This window comes from Octodon degus, unplaced genomic scaffold (assembly GCF_000260255.1).
Source record: "Octodon degus isolate 3935 unplaced genomic scaffold, OctDeg1.0 scaffold00005, whole genome shotgun sequence".
NCBI lineage: Eukaryota > Metazoa > Chordata > Mammalia > Rodentia > Octodontidae > Octodon > Octodon degus.
In genome coordinates, this window is record NW_004524581.1 from 13610287 (window position 1) to 13621670 (window position 11384).

The window sequence follows — 11384 nt, forward strand, 5'->3', positions numbered from 1 at the left end:
TTCCTTCTTCCTTTTTTGTGGTGCTGGGGATCATACTGAGACCTTGCACTGGCCAGGCAAGTGCTTAAGCTGTTGAGCTATTTCCCAGTTCCCTAAATTTCTTAATATAAGATTCTTTTTATGGGGTGGGGAGCAGTACTGCAGCTTGAACCTGGGGCCTTATGCATGGTCAGCAAGTATACCACCACTGAGCTACCTTGCTATGTAGGAATATGTTTTTTTTAATCTGGTAGGTGTATCTTAACTGTTAATCTGCATGTACATTTTGCGTATGTCTGTATCTTCCTTATATATCTGTATGTGAATCCATATACCTGTATTTATATCTTCCAGCGGGTAACTGAGCACATTTTGAAACACTTCCAAGTAGTAGCCTAAGCTAATGTTGAGTTAGAGTTAGTGCTCTTTTTAAACTTGAAATATTGAAAGGTATGAAGAAGCTCACTCGCTTTTTTTTTTCTTTCTTTTCTTTCGTACTGGGGATCAGGTGTATAAAAGTTAGCTCAGAATCCTGCTTATTGTAGTCATAGGTCAGTTCTCACTGAGTGGCCTGCTTTGATTTTTTTTTCCCCATTGGTGAATGGTTCTTTTTTATTTTAACAAATTTCAAGAACTCAAACAGTTGAAAATTGTGAATCTGAAAATCTAAATGACTGTCTGCTTCCCTCCCTCCTTCCTTTCCATCTCTTTCCTTCAGATGTAGTCATAGTATTGTATTTTAGTACAATAATTCTAACTTCTTTCCCAGATTTCTGTTGAATGTTGTTCTCGTTAATGAAGCCAACATCATTCAGTGTTTTTCCTTGGTGTAGTTCACAGTACTTCTATGCATTGTAACAGCATAGTCTCATTATGGCTTCTTTGTTCTTACCTTTAACATGTTAAAATAAACTTGAAATGTTCAGTCATGTATCTGATATTTTAATTTGTTGTTAATGATATATATTTGGGATTGAAATCTTGCTGTATCCCAGACTGGCAGTCACTGTTAGCCTCCGTGCAGAGCAACTCAGCCCGAGCAGCTTGCAGACGCATGTAAAGCACTTGCGCTCTCAGACCAGGTTGCCTACTTTAAGAGTTCATGCTTGCAGTGTGAATCTTAGCATTTTCCCACTTTCACCCCATGCCAACCTTTCTTCTTTTTGTCTCGTTGTTCCTCAGTGTACTTTTATCCTGTTAATGAGTGTTAGATGAAAAAACAAAAGATAATAATGGGTTAAATTTGTGTCCTTGAAGCTTTCATGGTAATGAAAATGGATTTGGAGATATGGGAGGCAGGATAGAGAGAGAACAGTGAAGGACAATAATAATATGCTGTAGAGTGGTCCTCTCCACCCAACAAAGATAAATTTATGGGAACCAGAATAAAATACTTTATTAGTCATATGTGATTTTTGCAGTTTATGAAAACTTAAAGGCAAATTCTGTATGCCATTCCAAGTATATTTCCAGCACGCTGTTCAATTCATCTTTTTTTATGTGTGCTGGGAATTGAACTCAGGACTTTCAGTTGGCAGGCAGGTGCTGTGCCACTGAGCTACATCCCTCACCCCTCAATTCATCTTTGAATTGTGGCACTTCGCTTTTCTCAAGGGTCTTTCATCCCAGGGCCTCAAGTTTAGGAAGTTTGTAGTTTGAACTAGGGAAATGAAAGGAAATTTCCTCAAGTAGCTTCCGTTTCCTGACCTAATCCCAGCCTTAGACCCCCGGGCCTCATATGCTCATATGAGGTTAGTCAGCGTGCTCTCTAAGAATTTTTTTCTGGCTTTTTGTTGAAGCCCCTAAGAAGAACTGCACTAAAAGGGACCAGGTAATGGTAGCTTCTGACTTGAAAACCAAACAATTCTGCTCTTCTCTCTAGACTCATTATTATCTATATGAAGTGTAATTCTCTTAAAAGTTGGCAGGGGCCAGCCAGATAGCTCAGTGGATTAAAGAGCCTGCTTAGGCAGATGCAGGGACTGGGGTTCAAAGTGCGCCTGTAATCCCAGCATTTGGGAGGCTGAAAACAGGAGGATTGCTATGAGTCTGATGTGTGTAGTGAGACCCTGTACTAAATGCATTTTTTAAAAAAAAGTTATGCATGCTGGAGATATAGCTCAGTGGCATAAGTGGCTCACTGGGCAAGCGCAAGGTCCCAAGTTCAATCCTCAGTACCAAAAAAAAAAAAAAAAATCTGCTGTCCATTTCACCCCTAGGTCTACTCTGGAAACAGAAATAAATGAGGAACTTAATATGATTGTAGGCAAGGCCGTGGAGAGATGGGAACCGTGTGGGTAGGAATGTGAATGGTATGGCTGCTATGGTGAACAAGACAGCGGCTCCTCTATAAATTAAATGTGAATTAACCATGAGCTCACACAGTTCCACTTCTGAGTATATTAGGGGCCAAATGTTTCTACCTCTGTAAAGTTCATATTGTGAAAGCAGGCTCGGAATGTGGTAGTAGACTGAGACAGGACCTCTTGGAACTTAACTGAGGTTAAACAATGTAGTGCTTTGCAAGAGGTACATAGAAACCTTGTTTGCCTGTCTCTACTTTTTGAGGATTTGGTGAATCAAATCTGTTGGCACTTTCAACTTTCCAGCCTCAGGTACTATGAAGAATAAATTCCTGTTGTTTCATCAGTCCAGTCCCTTAGTCTGCGGTGTTTTGGTGTTATATGTAGTCCAAATAGACTAACATAGATACATGTGTCCAAAGGAATCAAATGCAGTCTCAAAGAGATATTTGAACCCTAACTCTAAACAAAATTATTCATGATAGCCAAAAGGTAGAAGCAATTCAAGTGTCTTTGAGTGGACAAGTCAGTAAGCAAAATGTGATATGCACACAATGGAATAGTATTCGTCTTTCAAAAGTAGAGAATTTGAGTCCATGTTTTAGCACAAATCAACTTTGAGATCCTTATCCTACGTGAACTAAGCCACTCACAGTACTGTATTGTAGCACTTACTTGTGGTACTCACTATAGTTCACTTCAGAGAGGCAAAAGGAGTAGTATGGTTGTCAGAAGCTAGGAGGAGGAAAAGAAAGGGGTTCAGTGGGTATAGTTTCAGTTCTGCAAGATGACACGCGTGGAGGTGAACGTTGGTGTTAGCACAGAAATGCAAATGTATGTAGTGCCATGGAATTGTGCACGGCATGCTGCTCGTAAGGTTTTAGGCACGGATTGCCATGACAGTGTACTGGTAAGTTCAAGATCACGTGGCCTACTGACCTCCGGGCCATCTTAGTTAGGGAAAGTGTATTTGGCACTGGTCATACAACAGCAGAGTCACCCAGCGATACATGTCTTAGACAGCTTCCCCATTGGGAAGTGAAACATGACTGAACTTAAATGTTGAAGATGTTAAATTTTATGTCAGGTGTAATTTATCACATTAATTTAAAGAGGATGTTCTAGAATATGCTTTTGGAGGGACTAGCTGTCTGATTCACTTATTCTGTTATCAGTGTGGCAGTGGAGGGTTATGGGTTGCTCTTGGGGGCATGAATTAGTGTTCAAGTCTTGTTACTTTACTGAATGAGAGGCTATAAGCTATTTATGCAACTTTTTGAAAGTTTTCATTAGTAAATAAGGAGGTTGAAGTGTTTTGGTTTTTTTAAATATATGTATTTGGTACAAGGTCTCATTATGCAGCTCAGACCTGTAGTGATCCTTCTGTTTCAGCCTCCCCAGCACTGGGATTACAGGCGTGTCCTGCCACACCCGGTTTCAGTGGCCAGCTCGGCAGGCCTGGGGCAAGGCCTGCATGGCATGCAATACTGGAGATGGAACCCAGGTCCCTATGCTTGTCACACAGGTGCTTAGACCACTGAGCTATCTCCCTGGGCCAGGAGGTTGGAGTTTAAAGCAGAAAGAAGTTAGTAAGTATGAAATTAGATGGGTGAGTGTCTTTAACAGTTGCACTACTTTTTTTATAGTTCAGGCTGGTGTTGAGCTCACTTTGTAGCCCAGGTTTGTCTCAAACTAGCTACCATCCTCCTCCCTCATCCTCCCAAGTGCTGGGATTACAGGCATGTGTCACCAGGCCCAGACAGTTATACTACTTTTTTTTTTTTTTTTTTAAAGAAAAAATGTTTGTGTTGAAGACAGTGAGAAAATGCAGACATCATCCAGACATTGTAGCGCCTGCTTGTGATCCCAGCACTCCCACTTGGGAGGCTGTTGGAAGAGGGTCACCACACGACAGAGGGCAGGTTGGGTTACATCATGAGAGCCTGTCACAAAAAAACGAGAGAGAGAGAGAGAGAGAGAGAGAGAGAGAGAGAGAGAGAGAGAAAAGAAGGAAGGAGAGAGTAGGACATTAGTCATGTCTATCTCTAGTTGTGTTGTTTAAGCTGTTGAGTTTATAATAATTTGTTTAAACAGCAGAAGAAACTAACATAGCATGGAACTTAATGTCATAATTATTAGTGTTAAAAGGCCATCAAATACTGTTTTATATTGAAATATATAGCTAGTTTAATTCTTAACATTTGCAACATTGTAATGATGCTGAATTCAGATAACAAACAGGAAATGATTGTCTGAACATGACCATAATTCATGCATTCCTAAGCAGAAGACAAATGACTATCATGTTTTCATGATAGGGCATGCACAACTACATTTGGAGGTAAATAACAAAAACAGGGTATATTGCACAGTATACAGAAAAGAATCAGGGATTGGACATGCTAGATATTAGGATGTCAAAGAAGATATGGATAACTATAGATGAATACTTCTTATTGATTAGTCTTCCAAAGAAAGAAAAACAGTCATGTTCATTGAAAATAATGCCCTCTACTTTAGCTTAGGGATACTATAATTGCACCCTTGATTGCCTTGTGAAAATGAATAAAGTTACACTTTATGAATCTGAAATTACCTAGGAGAGGACCCAAGGGAAGATTTTGATATAAATGTGTTAGTCCTTTATAGCATAGATCTTGTTCTGTCAGATATGGCAGGTAATGTGACATACATCAAGTAATGTGGCCAATCATATCAGCTTATGTTCCCACAGCTCCAAAATAGTTTGTCAAATCAGATTGAAGACTTCTGATGAAACCACATATAAATATAAACATACAATGTTACTTTATTTCTGCATAATTCTAGATATACACATCTATGTTTTTGTTTTTTAAATTAATTTTATTGGTAGTTTAGATGTACATAATGGTCACACACATCATAAGGAATTTGTACCTGTATATAATATATCTTGAGTCTTCTTTTTTCCAGTTCTCTCCCTTTAATCTCTCTTTCCCTCATTATTACAAAAGCTTTCTTTCCATTTTTCCTTTTTTTTTTTGAGAAAAGGTTTCAGCGTGCAGTTCAGGCTGGCCGTGAAATCACTGTGTAGCCCAGGCTGGCCTCTAACTCACAACAATCCTTCTACCTCAGCCTCCCAAGTGCTGGGATTACAGATGCAGGCCACCAAGCTCAGCCTAAGTGGTCCATATGTCATTCAACTGTTTCAAAACTCAAGAATTAGAGGTCGTCAGAGAGTTCAGTATCCAGCTGTATTTGTGATAGTTTTCAGATACATCGACTTCTGTGCATTCTGGGGACAGCAGTTCCCTTTGATGCTTCAGTGCTTTTTAAATTTTTGGATATTTATGGTACTATCTGACTCAATTTTTTAGTTAATTGGCTAAGCAAGGCAGTTCTATAGTTTGAAATTATGTAAATTAGCTTCTTTAACCTTCTTCAAAATTGATTTACTGGTTTTTAAAGTGTCATTTTGTGATCATATTGGGCTGGTGATCAGATATCTTATTTACCTTTTTATTCTTTATTGATATACTATGAGCAGATAAGCATTTGAATCAACTATTTATTCTGTGTTCACATCCTTACTACATTGAGACTGAGTTTTTATGACATAATAAAAGAATGAACATTTTCATGCTACTTTTGTAAATACCATCTTTCTAAATGTAATAAAATTTTCTCTCTTCAGCAAAGATCTTTGGGTAAAATACTATTTCTATCTTTGCTACAGTGGAAATCATTTTATTGAAATTACCCTTATTTCATTTTATATCCATTCTTGCCAAAAAGCACTTTTGCTTAGATTTTATTTTTGGACAATTGAAATTACAATGTGGTTTTTTATTTTTAAATTTTTTATTTATTTGGTACAGGGTCTCACTACATAGCTCAGATTCATAATGATCCTCTTGTCTCAGCTTCCTCAGCACTGGGACTATAGGCATGCACGACCCTACCCTGTTTTGAGGTGCCACCGCGGGCCCGGGGTTCCAGGCTGCCGTGACATGTGATACCCGGAATCAAACGCAGGTTCTCGCGCTTGCCAGGCAGGTGCGTAGACCGCTGAGCTGTCTCTTCAGTCCTGACAATTTGTTTTTAACTACAGAGCTTCTTCCTTAATCATATCCATAAAGCCTGAATAATGCATTTGATTGAACATTTAGCTTGGTGTCTTCATGAATGACAGGATCCTATTTTCTATTAAATAATTTCTAACTTGGTTTTGTAATCACTGACTTTCAGTCTTAACAATTTCTGACTTTCCTCCTAGCTAAGTAGGCTTTATGTTGTATTACAAATGTAATCATGTTTTTATTTTGTTTTCAATTAAGTTCTGAGAGAACTACATGCCACGTCTTTACGTTTTCATGCAGATCTACATCTCAAGGGGATACTTTGAATTGTTGTTTTGATCTAGAACATTATATATTGAATCAGTTTTCAGAATTATGTTTTAAAGCTTTCCCAAACCTTATACTGTGTATAGTATGTCTCTAAAAACATTAAACAAAAAGTGTGAGGAATTATCTTTGAATACAGTAGAAACACACTGATCGAAGAATTACAGAACTAATTCATATTTCAAGAACCATTCAGCATTTCTAGTTGAGTCATAGTACTTGGAAGTTAAAATTACTTCAACCATCTTGCACTTCTACTTGTAGATTTTTTTTTTTTGCAAAAACATTAAAGTGGGGTTTTTTGTATTAAAAATAGTATTTCTGATTATCTCTTGTGACCTATTTCACCTAAAAAAAATAGTTACAGATTAGAAGCTTTTTATGAGGCATACCTCTGGGACTCTGAGAGCAGTCTAGACTAGTTAGATTTTAAAAGAAGAAATGACATGGGAATGATCAAAGCGAGTTCTGTTCTAATGCCTTACACCTGGAGCAATTGTAGACCTGTCAGGAGCACGACTGTCTTTGTAAATGTAAGGGCAGATGTGGCAGATGGTGAAGTGACACGGAGTCCTGTCAGATCTTTTTGTTATTAGAAAGGGGTGTCTCTGAATGCCAAATTTTAGGATTAATAAAGAAATTTAAATTACATGGGTCCTATTAACTATTCACGTCATGATTTCTCTTCAAAGTTTAAAAAATTTAAATATGAATAAACATCTCCTTTCAGTGATCATTTTCTTTGTTGAATTAGATTGTAAAATTTTACTAGTTTGAAATGAAGAAAATAGTGTTTTGTTATCTTAAGTGATATTTTTGGTATGCATCTGCAGTTTTTCCTATTTGTGGCAGATTCAGTGTAGAGCAAATTCCGTATTTTATCCCTTCCTCTCTATTTCCTCCTCTAATCCTCAGCTTTAAAATATTCATGTTTTGTCATTTCCACCTTACTTTATGCCTTATCTTAATAGATTATTTTACCCCTATTATCACATCGTGCTTTTGGTTCTCTCAGCAGTTATGGTTGTGCTGTAGGATTGTGGTATATGTGTACATGTACACCTCAGAATTATCCACTTCAGAAAACAGAGATACACCTCCACCCTATTGGCTTCATGTGGTGCAGGGCCCCACTGCGTAACACTAATCATAATACAGTTTGAGATTGTACCTTTCTTGCCTAAAACCAAAGCAAAAACACTTTATGAAGGACGACTGGATGTGACTGAAACTAATAATCATCAGGGAAATAAACTCTTGGGACAATCGTTTTTTCTTCATTCTATTTGTACCTACGAAAGCAGAAACATTTTATTTCTTACGGATCACAAGTTCATTTAGTTGAATGTAAACAGGTTGTGTGTGTGTGTGTGTGCGTGTGTGTGTGTGTGTGTGTGTGTGTGTGTGTGTGAAGGCTCTTTTTTTAATTAGTTGAATAAGGATGGTCTTTGTCAATGAAGCTATACATTAGTATTGTGAGCTGCCATTTTTATTATAATTACTAGCTGTGGTGGCTAGCTAACTGATGGTCAACTTCTAACACCCAGCTGATTTAAACTAGCATGGTGCTGGGTGTGGGAGGCCCACCTGAGGGTTGTTGTCAGCAGCATAAAAGCAGAATGCGAGAAGTTGCTAAAATGCTGTTGGGGATGGTGTTTTGAGAAGCTGTTGGAAGCTGCTTGTTTTCTTGGGCTGTTCTGCTGGGGGATCTTGTCATGCTGGCTTTTTCGATGAACTTTGGAGAAGCTCTGGTCCTCATCTTGAGCATCAGTTCCAGGGTCCGGAGGGAAAGATGCTTGTACCGCTCAGCCTCCTGAAGCTTGTCGCATTAGCTTTCCTAATGGGAACTTGGCTTTCCTCGTTGCTAGAGGAGCTCAGGACCTCACTGTTGCTGAGGATGGCTGTGGACTTTTGGGGGAGCTCTGGTGCTTACCTGGAGCGTTGCTTCCTAGCTCCAGTTCACATCCCTCAGCCTGCTAGCACAGATCCTTCATCCTGCTGCCATAGACTTCCTAGCTTCTACTGCTGACCTCTGGGCCTTTTCCCACATATCTGTGAAGTGGCCCTGCATGAGACTTCGTTGTGGGCTCTAGGCCTCCAGTTGGACTGGTGGGAGGCATTGTTATGACCTCTAGGCCCTCAGCTGGAAATGTAATTCCTCCAGCAGTGCCAGCCCTGCCCCTGGGGCACACTGAGATGGCAATTGAGCCTGGGCGTGGTGACGCATGCACCTGTGTTCCCAGCTCTTGGGAGGCTATAAACAGGAGAATTACTACGAGTCTGATCTAGTAGTGAGATCCTGAACACCCTGTAGACCTTTCCCTAAAATACAGAAGAAGGAGAAGGAGAAGGAGAAGGAGAAGGAGAAGGAGAAGGAGAAGGAGAAGGAGAAGGAGAAGGAAGACCCAAACCATAACACTGGCTCTTATTAATTGTACAAAATAAAGAATTTCATTGAAATTGCCATATATGAAAGTAACATGCTTTGATGAGACCCTTTCTTCTAGAATCCCATCCAGCCCTCTCTTAAGCCTGCCTCTTTCCCTCTCCCCCCAATCCCCTTCCTGAAGAGTCCCCCTTGCACCCTTTCAGGTGGCCTTCCTGCTGCCCACATTCCACACAGAAAGGGGACGTGCAGTGCTGACTTCCCTGACCTGGTGAGAGCCAGTCTGGCAGTCCCCCGCTTAAAGAAAAAAAAAATTCTAAAAGTTCTTCTGTATTCATAGGTATTTTTGGTGGTGATATATTTGAGATAGTAGTAAAAACCCAGTATTCTACATTGCAGCATAGCTCAGTGAAATGGGCTTTTGTTGTGGAATTAAACCAGGTGTAAATATAGGCCATGGGCCTAGCCATTTCAAATTTCAGTTTTCTTATCTACTTAGTGGGAACAGTCATAGTACTTTCATTAGATACCTTTCACAAAAGATAGAATTGTGACTCCTAGATATAAAATAAATGCCGTGTAAGTTTTTATTTTACTCATAATTAATGAGCGAGCTAGTGCGATGTTCCCACAAATTTACAGCTAAGTTCAAACATCAGAGACGTAGGTCACCCGTGAAACAAATCCGCAGATCCTGCAGAACTGACTCTTCTGAGGGCACGGTACTGTTTTCAGACATCCTTCCACTTGGTCAAACTTTATTTACTGATATGCAGAACAAGAATTACTGCTCTTAGCTGGATGTGGTAGTACTTGCCTGTAATCCCAGCACTTCAGAGTCTTCCTAAGAGAACTGCCTAACATTTAAAGCCAGCCTTCGCTACATAGTGAGTTCAATGAGAGCCTGTCTCAACCCCTGCTTCCCAAGGGGAGAGAGGAGTTGCTCCTTTTATTAATGAGCAGTTCACTGACTTGAAACGCTTTGTGATGATTAAAGTGTAAATACCATAGAAGCATAAAATCCAGAAGTTTATGCTCCAGGTTTTTGGTTCACTTCAAAATCTTTTGTTTAAAAAAAAAAAAAACGTACTGAACTCAGTGTGGTGTGTTGTTCAAAGTTGATGAAATACTTCTACACTGTGTACCTAGTCCAGTACTTAGAGCTTAAAAACATGCAATTATGGCCTTATGAGAAATATGACAGCTATTTTCAATTAATTGAATTTTGTAATTCTAGCCATTTCATGATAGCGTATATAAATTAACAAATGCTTTATTTGCTGCATATGACCTTGGGAACTTATACTGTAATCTTCCTGTGCTTTAGTTTCTTTATTTATATGCTGTATAGTTATAAACTCTAGGGAATTAGAAAGTTTTGGCATCATTGTAATAGGTGTCTTTAAATTTTGTCATCATTAAAGAATTAGTTTCACTTACTAAATGTTTTATTTATAATGTTATAATTATAATATTTATAAGTGATACACATTGATAACTTGCTTTAGACAAAGTCCATTTCAAAGTAGTTCTATTTCAGTACTCTAAGATACTTCTAAGGTTGTTTTGAGCTATCTGTTCCTTAAATTGCTATTTCACTTACTGTGAAACCATCGTATTTCAAAGTCAGTACATGGGGTTGGATTTTAGATGTCAATAAAGAATCAAACTAGATTGAAATGTCATTTTATGAAGTCAATTCTTTCAATACTTTTTAAATTCTTTTGATGAAGGATAAATTTATCTTTCACACAATTAAAAGATTCCACCGATTTAAGTACAGTTCTCTTTATGTTTTAAAAAATGCAATATGAATATTCTAGTGGTTTAAGAGAATATTCACTGTTCTTAACTATGCCTTTATTCACTTATTTATTTGAAAGTAAGTACATTTTAATAGAAAATAAAATAAATAACTTTTTTTGGAAAACAGAAATATGGTATCCTTTCCCCATAGATTAGCACGTGCTTTATCTCAGGCCAGTTTGCCATGTGGGTGCACACTCAGGATTCACCTCAGGGTGCGCTCACTGCTGGAGAGAAAGCTGGTGAATAGACACTCTGAAGTCTGATACTAATTCTGTCTTATGACTTTTTCCAAGTTATTCTTTACCATAATATTTTCGGGGGGAGTGGTCCGGGATTGAGCCCAGGGCCTCACTTATGCTAGGCAAATGCTGTACTGCTGAGCTGCATCCCATCCTACTACATTCTTTCTTTTCAAAGGAAAGAATTATTCAGTGGAATAAGTGCTTCCCTGGTAAGCGCAAGGGCCTGAGTTCAGTCCCTGGTTCCGCCAAAAAACAAAAACAAAAGAATTCTTTTTTT

The 11384-nt window shown here is 38.6% G+C and overlaps 1 protein-coding gene and 1 pseudogene across 2 annotated transcripts in view; both read left to right on the forward strand.

Moving 5' to 3' along the window:
* Positions 1–11384, forward strand: part of Adk (adenosine kinase) — a 563958-nt gene that overhangs the window by 193084 nt on the left and 359490 nt on the right. The gene's annotated exons all lie outside the window — the stretch shown is intronic.
* Positions 3070–11384, forward strand: part of LOC105742575 — a 31889-nt pseudogene continuing 23574 nt past the window's right edge.